Raw genomic sequence first — 12,831 nt, 5'->3', positions numbered from 1 at the left:
TGAAAATTGACTCTAAGGGAACCCAAATATAAGCAATAGATGACTTTTTATCAGAAACAATGTAAGTCATACTGCAAAGGGGCAGCATTTCAAAGTGTTCAAATTAAAAACAAAAACAAGCAAAAATGCCTAATACTGTTTTGTGATTCAAAATTATCCCTCAGTATGAAACACTCTTTCACAGATAAATAAAAACTAAAGAGATTTGTTACTGACAGCCCTGCCTTACAATAAGTATTAAAGGAAGTTCATCAGGATAGAGAAAAGAGGGATGCTTGGGTGGCTCAGTGGTTAAGCATCTGCCTTTGGCTCAGGGCATGATCCTGGAGTCCTGGGATCAAGTCCTACTTCAGGCTCCCTGCATGGAGCCTGCTTCTTCCTCTGCCTATGTCTCTGCTTCTCTCTCTGTGACTCTCATGAATAAATACAATTAAAAAAAAAGAAAAGAATGGAGGAAAGAGGGCGCCCAGGTGGCACACTGGTTGAGGGAGGGTCTACCTTCGGCTCAGTGCACGATACCGGGGTCCTGGGATCAAGTCCTGCATTGTGCTTCCCCCAGGGAGCCTGATTCGCCCTCTGCCTGTGTCTCTGCCTCCTTCTCTGTTTCTCTCATGAATAAATGATTAAAATATTTTAAAAAATAAAATAAAATGTTGGTTAAAAAAAAAAAAAAGTTTGGAGGGAAGAGATACCAGACTCTAATTGGAATCCAAATGAAAAAAACAAATAGCACTGGTGATGCAATTATGTATAAAAATATAAAATACAGCATTATTGCATCTTTCTCCTATTGGTTAATAGATGTTTAAGCCAATTCCATGAAACAATATATATATGATTATATTGTTGGTCTTAAAATATATAGACATGTATTATATTTTATGATCACAGCACAAAAAATGGATGAGAATAAAAATGTCTTGGAATGAGGACATGATAACAGATGGTAACTTGAATCTACAGCAATTTTTATGTATAAATACTTTATCTTCTTTTTATCTCACTTCTTCAGAAATATAAAATTATACCAAGTAATAATTATAACTATGTACTATTGTGTTTAACATAAGCAGTGGTAATATGCATAACAATAGTACTACCAGATACAGAGGAAATGAAAAGAGCTATTCAGGAAGACAATATCTCTATTACACTAGACTTAAGACAAGTATGACTTATATTTGAATGATTTAAGATGTATGTAGTAATCCTAGAGCAACCGTTAAGAAAATATTTCAAAAATGTAATTAACAGCTCTTAAAATTTTACACTAGAAAATATCCATTTAATAAAATGATGGCAGTATAGAAAAAAAAAAGAGAAGTGAAAAATATATGAGGCATGTAGTTTAAGAAAAAGCAAAATAACAGGTATAAATCCATTCTTTTCAATAATCACATTAAATTTAAAAGGTTTGGAAATCTAATCAATAGATAGAGATTCTCAACTAGATATAAAAATGATCTATGAATGGACTGTGTGAATTAAATGAACTATATGCTATCCATACTCTTATCAGCTTAGATTAAAAGATACAAGCACACTGAACATTAAAGAATGGAAAAAATATATAGTACAATGCAAACCCCTATCATGAAAGAACAAGGCCAGCTATACTAATATCTGAAAATATATCTGTTAAGGCAACACCAAAGTCACTAGAGATAAAGGAGGAAATTTACTAATAATAGAGAGTCAGTCTATCAAGAATACATAAAATGTAGAGACATATATAAACACAATAATGAAGCCCAAATATACAGGAAGCAATAACTCAGAGAAGTGAAGAAAAAAAAAAGAAAATTAAAAAATGTAATTTAAGATAGTATTATCTCATTCAATAATGGTCGGAACAACTAGACAAAACATGGACAAGTAAATAAAGAACTTGAAAACAGTATAAAACAGTTATATATGACAGATACCTATAGAGTACTCCACAAAACCAGTGCAAAATATACATTCTCCTCAAGTGCACACAGCATATTCCCTAGTAGGGACTGTATGTTAAATTATAAAACAAGTCCTAATAAATGTATAAAGCTGACTTAAACAAGTAAATATTTACAACTACTGTAGAATAAAACTAAATTCCATACAAAAGAGCATCACAAATAAGATATTTAGAAATACACTTTAAAAAGGAATGTAAAACCGGTGCACTGAATCTATAAAACACTACTGCAAGAAATTTAAAGTTCCAAATTGTACAACATCAGGATGCCTGGGTGGCTCAGAGGTTGAGCATCTGCCTTTGGCTCAGGTGGTAATCCAGGGTTCCTGGGATCAAGTCTCACACCGAGATCCCCACAGGGAGCCTGCTTCTCCCTTTGTCTGTGCTCTGCCTCTCTCTGTGTGTCTCTATGAATAAGTAAATAAAACCTTAAAAAAATAGGGATCCCTGGGTGGCTCAGCGGTTTGGCGCCTGCCTTTGGCCCAGGGCGCGATCCTGGAGACCCGGGATCGAATCCCACGTCGGGCTCCCGGTGCATGGAGCCTGCTTCTCCCTCTGCCTGTGTCTCTGCCTCTCTCTCTCTCTCTCTCTGTGACTATCATAAATAATAAATAAAAAAAAAAATTAAAAAAAAAAAACCTTAAAAAAATAAATTGTACAACATCCACTGTTTATGTACACCTGGAAGGGGAAAAATGAATCTATGATGGAGTAACTTTTCTATATTTTACTGGAATGAATTTAGCATTAATCAGAAGTAGATTATAATAATATATTTTAATATATTAATAATACAATAATCCCCAGAGCAACCACTAAGAATAGTACTTAAGAATAATAAAAAAAAAACTAACATATTAAAATGATACATTAGAAAATATTTTTAAAATGGAGGCGTTAAAGGAGCAATGAAACCATTAGACACAAAACATTATAGAAAACAAAGAGCAAAAAAAAAAAAAAAAAAGAAAACAAAGAGCAGGGGCAGCCCCGGTGGCTCAGCGTTTTAGCGCCGCCTTCAGCCCAGGACGTGATCCTGGAGACCCCAGATCGAGTCCCACGTCAGGCTCCCTGCAAGGAGCCTGCTTCTCCCTCTGCCTGTCTCTCTCTCTCTCTCCCTTTGTCTCTCATGAGCAAATAAATAAAATCTTTTAAAAAACATCATAAAAAAAGAAAACAAAGAGCAAATTGGCAGACCTAGACCCAAATATATTAAATGATACCATTAAATGTAAATAGATTATGCACTCCATTTCAAAGGCAGAGTTTCCAGAAGAGATTTTTTAAAAGATCAAAATCCAACTGTATTTCTTTTTTTATTTTTTTTATTTATTTATGATAGTCACACACACAGAGAGAGAGAGGCAGAGACATAGGCAGAGGGAGAAGCAGGCTCTATGAGGGAAGCCCATTGGGGGTCTTAATCCCAGGACCCTTGGATCATGACCTGAGCCGAAGGCAGATGCAACTACTGAGCCACCCAGGTGTCCCTATAGATGGATTATTAATAAAAGGTATATAATCTCAACATCTTCATCTGTTAATCATAAAAGTTCTAAATAAAATAAAATCTAAACAGTATTTACAATTTTCTAACAATGGTTTATTAATTAATGGTACCATATTTGTAATATGTTTTTTTTCTAAGATTTATAATAATAACCTCAAAACATGCTATGTGAAAGGAGTTAGATGCAAAAGGTCACACATCGTATAATCCTCTTTATATGGAATATCTAGAAAAGGTAAATGGGGGGTGGGGAACTGACTGAGTACAAGTTGGCATGAGGGATGTTTTTAAGCTAATGAAAATATTCCAAAATTGGATTGCATTGATAGTCACACATTCCATAAATCTTCCAAGTCATTGAAAAATAGCCTTAAAACAGTTCAATTTATTCTATACACATTATACCACAATAAAGCTTTTGAAAGCTTTGAGTTTTCAGAGTTGAAAAGCTTAATTTTGAAGGGATAAATGTCCTAAAGGATTTATTAAAAAAAAAAAAAAAACACACACACAACACACATACACAGAAAAATACATTTTAAAAAATAACAACTTAGGAGCTTAGTTTTATCTCACAATAGAGATACATTTAATCATCTGGAGGCAACAAGGATTCTCAGAGAGCAACTGAGTTCATATTTTTGAGCATCTATGAGCAGAGATCTCTTGCTGGCAAGTCCCAGAGAAGAAAGACCCTGTTTGTCCCTCTTCAGTATTTTGAGGGGAATCTTCTCACTCCACAGTATGTCTGGATGTAAGAGCAGTAATGGCTCAGTGAAGAGTCTACTTGGATTGGCAAAGAGCAGCCTCAAGGAGAGTGAGGTCATTTTGTATATTTTCTTCCTGAGGGCAAATTGCTATGATATCAGGCAAGAGTGAATGAATGTTAAACTTTGGGAAGCAACCAAAATAAGAAAAAAAAGTAAGTAAATTCCTCACATATTTGGAACTTTAAATTCCAAAAGAATAGAATATAGAATAGGGACAATCTCAACTAACAGTTGAGTTGAAAAGACATTTGAATGAGGTGAGAACACATTATATTTTAAATAAAATAAACTGAATTCTAGTTTTACATTTTCCAGTAATTATTTTAGACTTCATACGAATCACTTAACCACTTCTTAACTGAGGAAAATAAGCCAGAATAAATGTCCTCTGATATCCTATACATGCTTATTTCTAAAACTGTGAGGTCCAAGATATTGCTGAACTTGTGGTTCAATTAACTGAAATACAGATGAAGCTATGGGGGCCCTAATTTGTCAGCAGAGAATAGCAAGAAAGCCTTACTCTTATTCTTGGTTGTCTTCAATGTGATCATTAATCCTCTTGCATAACTATGGCAACCAACAAATAGGCATTCTGATACTGTTTTGTTGACAGACTTATCTAAAATATCACATTCATTCTGAACAAATATCTACTAAGTCTAACCTTTCAAGATGCTGTTTCTTATCCTTCTTTTTATGATTTTCTGATTTGATTTTTTTGTGGTGTCAATTTTTTGAACCCAAATATTGGGTCATGTCAACATTTTCTGTCTACCTCTAAATCCATTTGTTTTATATATATATTTTTATATAAATATATATAAATAATAGGGGGAACAGAAGAGTTAGAGGGAGAAGCAGACTAGAGGCAGCCCCATATGGGGTTCAATCCCAGGACCCTGGGATCATGACCAGAGCCAAAGGCAGATGCTTAACTGACTGAACCACCCAGATGCCTCAGGGAAATTATATGTATTTTTAAAGGATTTGGTAAGTTACTCCTGATGAGCACTCCTGGTAACTGGGATGTGGAAGAAAGACAAATCCTTGACTGTTTGGGGCATAATACATTTTTGTAATTTTATTGATTAATTTGAATGCTACTTTAAATCATGTCCTATGATGGACAAAAGAAGAACAATCTCCCATCATATGTAATAATAGAATTATTTATACCAAGACAATCAACAACTTGATTTTTAAAATATTTATTTATTTATTTATTTATTTATTTATTTATTTATTTATTTATGAGAGACAGAGAAAGAGAGAAGCAGGGACACAGGCAAAAGAAGAAGCAGGCTCCATGCAGGGAACCTGCCATGGGACTCAATCCTGGGACTCCAGGATCACACCCTGGGCTGAAGGTAGCGCTAAACCGCTGAGCCACCCAGGCTGCCCCAACAACTTGATTTAAGGCAGCATGATATATTTGCTCAATCAAGAAAATACAGCCTGATATCAAGTAAACAGTATTTTTATCTCCAAATATAATATGTCTTTCAATTTATTAGGAATTAAAATGTAACTAGGATTCACATGTATAAAACAGTATTAATGAGGAGCTGACTCTTTGAATGAATGCCCAAAACCTGCCTACCTGAAATAAAGTATTAAAATTCTACTCTAAAGCCTTGCTAAAATTGACTTGGTAACAAAATCACTTAACAGAAAGCAGCAATGATCTTCATTACTGCCTATTATTTTACTGTTAACAATATGACCTTAATACAATATTGCATACTCATTGTTGATTTTGTTCCCTCATAAAGAATGTACTCTTTTTTAGGAAAAAAATGGTCCACCAAATATATATATTCTGAGGCATTCTTGATCATATAAATTTTCCCTTAATCTTCAACTACTCATGAGATGTACAAAGGATAAATCTGGCAATAGTATCTGTGTTTTCAGAATTTACTAGGGGAAACTGTCTTGTGAGAAACACATGATATTCCCAGAATAAAAAAAGACATACTTTTTAGTCAATTTCCCTCTTGACCTTATGTATGTGGGTAGTATAATGTGCAGTAATTTTTACATTGATATTTAAATGAAGACGAGGAATGGAAACCCTACAATATGATGCTCCTCACAAATATCAACTAAAACATCATACAGTCCAGATTTGCCCCAAATATATGCCAGTTTTAAGCATTTAACCAATAAATGATTGGACATATAATTTTAAAAATCTGGCATTACTAAAGTAATGAACAACAGAATTGAGCTGGCAGGATAAAGAAGCTAGAAACAATGAATTTGGACATAGATCTATTGAAATGATCAAATCTGAGGAATGGGGATCCACAATAAGTTTAGAATATGATTCCTTATCAAACATCATGGAGGCCAGAAACACTGGGATGACTAAGAAATGTGGAAAGAAAGGCTGCTATATATACATAGGCACATTTGAAGGTGTCCCACAGATGTCTGAGGCCCTGCTATATATCTTTGTCCTTTATTTTCTATACCTCTTACTCTTTTTTAACTCAGGATTTTTATTTATTTTATAATTCTTATTCTCTATGGAGAAAGACGTTTCCACTAGTTTTTTTTAAAGATATTAAAAGATATTTAAAGATATTTAAAGATATTAAAAGATATTTAAAGATAATTATTTGAGCGCATCTAAAATAGCTAATCTAAAGTATTTAAAGTATTTATTAAGTTCAACACCTGAGGTCTCTCCCTCATCTTCAGTTGCTACTTACTGTTTCTTTTCCTACGTTGCCCCATTTATTGTTTTTATGACTTATAGTTTTTTCTTAACTACCAGACTCTTTAAGTAATATAATGTGGCAGCTCTAAGATAGTGGGTCTCTCTCCTTCCAAGAGATGACTCTGCTGGTTTTGTTTGTTTATTTGTTTTGTTTTGTTTTGTTAGCAGTTTGCAGAACTCATTTTTTAGAGTATATATTCTGTGTAGAGTCAACATTCTGGGTGGCCAACGGAATCTCTATATATTGTAACTTAGTTATCAGCTAATAATGGATCAAAGATATTCTTACATGCCTGGAACCAATAACTCCCCAGCTTTGGTCAACAGACTCTATATGGGCATTTGTTCAATGCTCAGGCAGGCTCATATTCATGCTTCACCATCACTTTCTGCTTGCTCAGAACCACAGGACCAAGGGGAGGCTAGAGCCATCTCAATTGTTTCTAGGCATGCAGACACTTTTGGACAGGCAAATAACCCTATGTATCCCTGTAACCTTATACATTTCCCAAAATGTCTCACAGCTTTTCCAAGTTCCCTATGGTTACCTAAATTCCTCAGCTTTTCTTTTTAAGGTTTTTGTCATTTTGCTGGGATTACTATAGTAACATCAGACAAAATGTATTTTAAATTAATTTTAATTTTACTTTAAGTATTTTTACTTACATTAATTTTAATATATTTAAAAAGTAATACATTTCTGTTGTTTATAAGCTAAAGGTTTAAGATATTTCATTATAGCAGCCTGAAGGAACTAAGTAAGGCATTCCTAATAAATTGTGTTCAACAATCATTCTTTGTTCAACTATTTTGAAGTAACAGGCAACGCTAAATCTCAGTTACAAATAACAACACAGATTTATTTTTCTCTCACACTTCATGGCTATGACCGATTGGTCTTATTATGGTCACTTGGATATCCAAGTTGAAGATAGCTCCACTATCTTAACACCCCACTATCTCAAAATGTCTTCAAAGGTTCAGCAGAAGAGAAAAAGAATGGATAACTGTATGCTGGATCTCTGTTCATATATCACTGATCAAAACAATTCACATGATCATGCCTACTTCAAGGAACCAGGGAATGTTCCTGGTTTTATTCCAGTGTGCATGGAATAAAAGAGATAGTAAAAAAATAATGAGCAGTAGTAAGAACTCCAATATTGTGTAATTACAATTACAATTGTTATTTTCTGTTATTTAAGTTTCTTTTTAATGACTAGCTCAGCAATAGGCATTGTAGGCCATGATATCTGGCTACCATGCGACTTCAAATCAATTTTTAATAAAGGATATTTATAAAGATCTTTGAATTTTTATATTTTCTTATATTAATTATGCTGACACATAAATGGCAATTTTGCTAGGTAAAGAAATTTGGTCTAAATATTTTCCTACAAATCTCTTTTTGATACAGACTAATTTTGTTTTTACATTAAAAAATGTATTTTTGCCTGGATATTTGTAATATTATTTATGCCTGAATTATAGTTATTTGAGTATTCCCATTTTATTTTTTATTGATATGGACTAATTTTTCCTAAAACACTCTGATCTTAAAATTCAGACTGGGTTCCTCATTTCATTATATACATTTTTTTTTTTCTTTTTAAACATTCTGGCATCATATTGTTGACTGCTTTAGCCATCCCAAAAGCTAGATGTCATGCCAATCAGGGCTTTAAGATATTCTATGTTAAGCTGCTAGGTACACTATGTATATCCTTTGAGTTAAAAATGTTGCCATCTTTACCCACATATAATTGAAGAAATTCTTTTTTTTTAATTGAAGAAATTCTTAAGGGAATGCCCTAATTCCTGAATGAATTAATTTTGATGTAGTGTCAATGTTTCATTCTTAATTTTCTTATCTGAAGAATAATGGGGTAAAAAAGTCAGATAAAATCTGTTAACCACAACCTATATATTGACTAAAATTTTTAAAAATCAGACTTCTTGAATTGGTCAATATACCATGATTACTGTTTTATGTTTTTTTTTTCTATATATATTTTTCCACTATCATTTTTGATCACTTGTTTCAAAGTTAAACATTGGAAGCTTTATCATCTGCTGGCTCATGGTGAATAATTCCACTGCATTCTATCTTTCCAACTGATTAGATCTAAAAAAACATGAACAAAACATAAAGACAAAATAAAATTTAAAAAAAATCAATCACCAGAAGACTGAAGAGTAAAGACTAGTACATGAATTGGGGAGGCAAATCAAAACTAGAAAAATGACTGAGATGGCAACAATAAAATAAGAAGAAAAGGAGATATTCTTATCAGAGAAATAGGTTCTACAAAAATAAACCAAATGCAGAAGACAAAGCTTAAAAATATCTGAAATCAATGTGCAAGGTAGGCTCAATAGCAGAATAGTAATAAAGAAAAAGGTACGTAAACTCAAAAAGAGATATATAAAAAAATATAATCTGAAGAACAGAGAAATATAAAAAAATTACATGATTAAAAAAATAGGAACCACTGAAAAAATATCAAAGGTCTAACATTTTTGTTACTGAACTTCTTGAAGGAGAGGAAAAAGGTAAGGAAGGAGAAATTTTCCTATTCTAAAGAAACTTCCTACATTGAAAGCTACAGATACATTGAATGCAAATGAAGAATAAAACATTTTTATACAAGGGAAATGCCATTCAAATGATTACATACTTCACATGACAAAATGAGGAAAGCAGAAGGTGGGCAATGCTTTTCAAGGGACAACAGAATAAATATCTTTCAAGAATAAAAGCCAACTAAGATATTTTCAGATGAGGAGGAGCTAAGAAAATTCATTGTAAGTCCTACTCTAAAGGAAACACTAAAGAAAGTTCTACAAAAATGTGAGACCAGGGGAGAAATCTAAACTAAATAAATGATGAGTTTCAGAAAAGGCAAATGTTCGGGTCAGTAGAGTAGAATATTATCTTGGCTTTATTCTTTTAAAATATGTAATTATTGGAGTGCCTGGGTTGATCAGTCAGTTGAGTATTTGACTCTTGGTTTCAGCTCAGGTTACAATCTCAGGGACCCGTAACTCTGGGTTGGGTTCCATGCTGCTTAAAGATTCTTTCTCTCCCTCTCCCTCTACCCCTCTTCTTGCTCTCTCCTCTCTCTCTCAAAATAAATAAGTAAATATTTAAAAATATAACAATGTGTGATTATTGAAAGCAAAATTATAATATATTGTAGGGAGTTGTTCAACATGTAGTAAACTGTATATATATGTGTATATATATATATAACTGTATATATTTATATATATGACAACTATAGATGCAGTGGGGAAAAGAGGGTTTTATATGGTTTAAGTGTTTCACTTACTTAAAGTGGTTAAACACTAACTCTGAATAGGCTATGAAAGTTAGGTAGCCACTAAAAGTAATATAAACACATAGAGTAAAAAATAGAGACATTAAAATAAAATTTCTAAAAAAATAGTATTTCAATACACTAAATGAAGACAAGAAAGGGTGAGTGAAGGCACTGAAAAAAAATGAAAGAATAAAGGAATAGGTAAAACCTACATGGATCATTTAAATAATTATATTTAATGTAAATTGTTTAAATATATCAATTAAAGGCTTAAACTGGATTAAAAAAACAGAACCTACTGTATATTCTGAATATTAGAAGTTCATCTTAAATATATTGAGATTTTTTTAGAACAGTATACTGTACAAACATGAATCTTAATGAAGTTAGAGTATCTATTAATGTCAAAGTGGAATAAAGAGTGTTTCCAGTAATAACTTTTGACTCTCCCCAAACTTTACTAATAACCTACTGTAAACCAGAAGCCTTCCTGATAACAGTCAATTAATATGTATTCTGTATGTTATATATGTTATATACTGTATTCTTCCAATAAACTAAGCCAGGGAAAAAAGTTTTATGAAAAAAATCATAAAGAAGAGAAAATACATTTCCAGTACTGCACAGTAAAAAAAAAAGAAAGAAAAAAATCTGTGTGTAAGTGAACTTACACAGTTCAAAGTCATGTTGTTCAATGGTCAATTGTATATTAAAAATAAAAGTAAATAAATAATAATGAACTATTGTTTCCTTATGCATTAGTTAATTGTTTTGACCTTTTTATAACTTCTGAATATCCTTCTAATGTCTGATGAAAATAGCTTTTAAAAATAATGCAAGTCTGAATTTGACATGAGAAAATTAACTACACTCAATCCCTCATTTCTTATATAAGGAAATGAGAAATCATGAGACAGAGACCATGGTGAAGGTGCTAGCACATAGAACTCTGCACCTGTAAGGGGGATTTCATTTATATATGCTGTGCACTAAATAGCTGTTCCTGTTCCTTCCTTGTCCTACCACCAGAATGGACATTGAAGAACATTCTATTTAAATTCTTTAATTTAATTTCAGAAATGATCCAGACTGTATAAACTTGAAGTCACTTATCCAATTCTTACATTTTCTGTTTATAAAACAAAGTGTTTGTCAATCTCCCTTTCAGCCTTAAAATTCCAAAATACCAGCTTTACATTTTAATTTTGTGTCTTTATACCTATACTTTAAAATTATTTCTGAGTTTCTAATTGTCTTTTTCAAAATAGGTCTCTCTAGTATTTATAAGAATTCTATAGCCAGATAATAATGAAATTCAGTGCAGTTCCCTTTCCTCCACAATATATACTCAAAGTTAGTTCTGATGATATCCGGAAACCAGAGGGCCTTTTTCAACACTCATATGTATTCTCAAAGACCTTTGCATCTTCCAAGAGTTCAATTCTAGGTATATGTGTTTTTGCTTTAACATATAAATGTGTATTTATTTAAGTGCAGATAATTCAAAGAGAACTCTGGCTGTGCAACAATAAAAATGTCTGGAAAATTTAATTTTGCTCAACAATGGGATCATGCTTTCATGCTAATCACAGGCATATGAAAAATACTTGTAAAATTTAGCCAATTTATAACTAATGTCAACTGAAATAGTTCCTCAAGTATATCAGCAAGGATAAGATATTTCATATCCCAACTTGGTATACCAACAGGATAAAAATGTAAGAAATATTCGAAGTTCAAAAATGCCTGCATTGATATTTGGTATCCATTTACTGTCTTTTTACAAAGATGGGTATTTAATCTTGAACTTGAAAATTACTCTTCAAAGAACTTGAGTCCAAATCCTAGACTTATATATCATAATTTATTTTATTATTTTTTTTAAGATTTTATTTATTTGAGAAAGAGAGAGAACATGAGTAGGGGCAAGGGCAGAGGGAGAGGGAGAAGCAGCTCAGCTCCCCGCTGAGCAGGGAGCCCTATGAGGGGCTGGATCCCAGGACCCTGAGATTATGACCTCAGTCAAAGGCAGATGCTTAACTGACTAAGCCACCCAGGTGCCCCTAAACTAATATGTCATATTTTAATACAAAATGATTTGAATGATAACTTTTACTTTGATAGAAAACATAATACAATGTGACTGGTCAACTCTGCTTTAGCCAAATGCAGAACATACACCACACATTAAGTATTTTGAATTATATAGCTATAATTAAAAATAATTTAAATTCTCTGAATCTAAGTTTGTTCAGTCTTTCAATGATCACTAAATCACACATATTTTTCTGTTTAATGTATTTTAGTTAAGAATAATTTTAATTAGATTTTTTGATACATGATTATACAGTCAGTGAAAAATTATCATACAATATTTGATCTATCCCCTATTTATTTGTACTCATAGATTTTTCCTTCAGGCTTAAGAGAAGAATGAAGGATGGTTTTCCTTTGTGTCTCTATTCATATGTCTTTTTTCATCAATAAAATGTAGATTGTCATTCTTTCTCGACACTCTATTAATAGGAGAAAACACGGTCCATTCT

At 32.4% G+C, this 12,831-nt stretch overlaps 1 protein-coding gene across 1 annotated transcript in view; it reads right to left on the bottom strand.

Moving 5' to 3' along the window:
• Nucleotides 1–12,831, bottom strand: part of LOC112651130 (ral guanine nucleotide dissociation stimulator-like) — a 175,571-nt gene that overhangs the window by 57,544 nt on the left and 105,196 nt on the right. The gene's annotated exons all lie outside the window — the stretch shown is intronic.

Source organism: Canis lupus, chromosome 16 (assembly GCF_003254725.2).
Source record: "Canis lupus dingo isolate Sandy chromosome 16, ASM325472v2, whole genome shotgun sequence".
In the NCBI taxonomy this organism is placed as follows: domain Eukaryota; kingdom Metazoa; phylum Chordata; class Mammalia; order Carnivora; family Canidae; genus Canis; species Canis lupus.
The sequence above is the reverse complement of the archived record's forward strand: the minus strand, read 5'-3'. Positions and strand labels throughout refer to the sequence as shown.